At 51.6% G+C, this 3,506-nt stretch overlaps 1 pseudogene; it reads right to left on the bottom strand.

The window, feature by feature from the left end:
• Positions 1-1,998: 1,998 nt before the first annotated feature.
• LOC104512203 lies at positions 1,999-2,829 on the bottom strand (annotated as a pseudogene).
• Positions 2,830-3,506: the final 677 nt, after the last annotated feature.

Genomic DNA, 3,506 nt, shown 5'->3' with positions numbered 1-3,506 from the left:
CTCAGCAGTCTATGTGCGACTCCGGTCTGACCGAGCTGGAAGCAGTTCACTGCTCCAGAGTCCAAACACTTCAGAGCCAGCCAATGAAAGCGACGGCTGCTTGCTGCCAAGCTCAGCATGAGGGCATGGCAGAACACAGAACAACTCGTGGGAGGGCTGAGCAAGCAGCAAATCCCGTTCTGGAGTCTCCCTCAGAGCCACAGCACATTTCCGACCTCCAGATGACAGCAATTCCTCTTTCTGCTCACCACAAAGTGCGTTTTGCATGCAAGGACCGGAATTTCCCGGAATACGTACTCTCTGTTCAGGCAGCTGTTGTCAGCCAGCCAGACCGACCCCTTCCCCTGGGATCCCAGCCCCAGCCACCTCCCTTTCCCAGCCGCAGCCTGCTCTGTGTGGCGATGCTCCCATCGCCTGCACGCAGCGTCGATCCCAAGCTGGGCTGGGCACGCGTGACTACCTTGCTATGGAGGGACGGGAACCAAGGTAGCTGGTTTGAAATCCTGTCCGGGATAATGGCGTGTTTTCCTAGGAAAAAGGTGACAGGGACCAGCTGGCACCATCTGGTTGGAAATACCTTGCTGAAGCTGGAAGATGCGCTGCCACTGGAGCTGCGGGGAGGGATGACGGCCCCGGGGGGACTCGGTCCAGCGAGGGTCATTGCGTCCTGTTGGTCATCATGGCCCTTCTGCCTGTCTAACTGCAGTCTCTATGTTATTTGTTTGGTAGAAGAGGTGACTTTTGCATTCTTCTGGCTCTTTGAAGCACAGCTGGGTACACAGTGAAGATGTTCACCCACGGTGTGGGCACCCTTTTGCTTTATAAAGCCACCGAGTGTCAGTTCGCAGTGCACTTAAGGTGGTGATTCAGGGCTGCAGCTGAAAAGTTGCATCTTGGAGTGGTTGAAACTGCACAGCCAGTGACGGCAGTCTCAGAGTAAGGCTGTCCTCATGTGAACTTCTTCTCCAGACCGTGTGTCGTGGGAGGCCAGAGCTGGCAGGGGATGGTGTGGGCTGTTCTGCCTGCCACTAAGTGCCAATTATGCACTATAAGTTGAACCAGAAAATCCGTTAAACAATTTTCTTTATCGTCAGCTTTCTCATGTGTAATTCAGAAATAGTCTAAGTCCTCTTTGCTGAGCTAAAAATCATCAGTACTGGGCTCCTGCCCAGCTCTCTTACGCAATGTTTCCCTAATGTTGTTGTGCAAGGCAAAAGCTACGGCTTCCGTGCTGCCTAGAGCATCCCTTCCAGGATGAAAATGAGGAAGCAGTTAGGCTGTGAGGAGCCAAGCTGAGATACCTCATCTGCTATGCACAGGACAACAGTTGGGTGCGCTTGTGGACTCCAGCAGCACGCAGGTATTTGCAGGCAATTGAACCCTAAGAGATTTGCAAGTGCTCTTTTTCATGAGCTCAGTGCAAGGTTAGTAAAAATGACGTGTTGATCACATGTGATTAATACTTAAATAAACATATTTTTCTACATACTTTCTCCAAACAGTTCAGAGGACAAGCCTGGAGAGGAAAGCTTGTTGCTTTCACCGTTTGCTTGTGGGTGGAGGGTATGTTTTAAATTTGTTCTGTGCAGAGAGGGTTGGGTTTATATGACCAGTGACATGACTGAAGTCTCTGTGACAAAGCCACAACACGTTGCAGTATTGCTGCGGAGGGTGGCAGGGTTGGCTCGTCGTTCCCCAGCTCCCCCCTCCTTGTTAGGATACTCTGGATTAGGAAAGCAGCTCTGTTCCTGGCCGCTTGCTGAGCAAGCAGTCATTGGAGGGAGAAATGTGTAAGCTGAGCCCCCTTGCTGAGCCCCCTATTAAAAATAATTATGGCCAGAGTCAAGTCCGTCCATCGGGATGGCCACTGATCCCTCTCTCAACGCGATGGCATAGCAGCACAGCACCCTGATGGGGGAATGGGTGCAGCGGACGGTTCCTAGGGGCTCATTCCCTTTTCCACACACGGGAAAATGACAAACTTCTTGCTGACCTCTATCAGACCTTGACTTTGCCACCCTGACAGGTTCCTAGTTCTGCAGGTCGCAAGGCAGGAGGCTGTGCAACGAGAAATGAAGTAGCAGAAGGCTTACCTAAGACCTTGCTGTAGTAGGTATCCCATTCTCCCCAGTAGCTCTGGAAAACGTAGTCTTGCAGGTGGTAGGACACGATGTTTTTTATTCTCTCGCTGAAGGACATGCAGTCGGTGAGCTCAGACAGGGCTGCGGGCGCGTAGGACGGTGGGGCTGGGATCTTGCCGCAGTGCCTCTCCACGGTGGAGGCCGGGGAGAAGCGCAGTGAGTAGATGAAGGGGACGGCCAGCTTGAGAGCCAGGAGGTCCCCGCAGAGGGTCACCGGGTCTGACAGCAGCAGGTCATAGCCAGACCGCTGCAGCTGGGCCATCAGCTCTCGGTTGGTTAGCACCGCGTCGCACATCAGCCGGTTCATCTGGTGCCAGGTTTTGGACAGTTTTCCCAGCTCCTTGTAAAACTGCCAGAAGCTTAAGGTGGTTGGTCTGTTATTCAGCCACAGTGCCACTACGTCCTCGATCAGGTTCTCAACGGTGTCGTTCTTGAAGGGCACGTTATAGACCTCAAACTTCTCTGCAGCCTCAGCCCTGGGTTTAATGAAGAGGGAAGCGTTGGATACCAGGATGGTAACACCATGCCCACGGCGGATGAGCTCTTGTATAACTATCTTCACGTTCAGCCAGTGGCTGCCTTCCGTTGGCCAGACCAACACCTTCCCGCAGGAGACGGGCCCTAGAAGAGCGACCTGAAAAAGGAGCAGCTGGAGGTATTTCTTGGAGCCGGAGGCTTTTGTGGCCATGGCAGAGCTAAGGGCTGGATAGCCTGGGAGTTTTCCCTTCCAGCTGGGAGTACTGCACCTCCGTGTTGTGCTTGATGGCTCTTTACTAGCACTCCTAACAAAAGCAAGAGTTTGCTGTTGCACAGGAGCCCACGTTTGGTCTGAGGTCTGAAAAGACAGAAAAGGGTGTTTGGTGGTTCACTTTTCCCTTTCTGCCTTCTACCCTGTTAGTTTTCCCCTGAGGGAGCTCCTTTCCCTGGATAGCAGGGTGGCAGCAATCCCCGCTGCTGTCAAAGGTCTGCCCTCACATTACTCCCTTTGCACAAGGAGAATTTCTTCCTTTATCCTTTTTTATACCTTTTTCAGTTTTTCTGAGGAATTCTAGCCATGAAATAAAAAACAAGTAACAGGGAATGCCTTGTGGCTGCGTAGTTACTGTGTCAGTAAATGCTGGCAGATTTACTGTACGTGTTTGTTAGCAAGTAAGTGGCACTGCTAACACTGGAGAAATACTGAGGTTTGCTGGAGAACCTCTGATTTAAAATACCTGTTTTCAATTACAACAGCCATGGCATCTGCTTTCTGTAAGGTTTCTATTACTTATGACAGGAAAACTACCTGTACTTGAAGATATATTTCTCTTATTCTGAGAGTTTCCCAGCTGTCCCCACCTTTCTTTCCAGAAAGAGCCCAGGGGC

Source organism: Eurypyga helias, unplaced genomic scaffold (assembly GCF_000690775.1).
Source record: "Eurypyga helias isolate BGI_N326 unplaced genomic scaffold, ASM69077v1 scaffold45957, whole genome shotgun sequence".
In the NCBI taxonomy this organism is placed as follows: Eukaryota; Metazoa; Chordata; class Aves; order Eurypygiformes; family Eurypygidae; genus Eurypyga; species Eurypyga helias.
The sequence above is the reverse complement of the archived record's forward strand: the minus strand, read 5'-3'. Positions and strand labels throughout refer to the sequence as shown.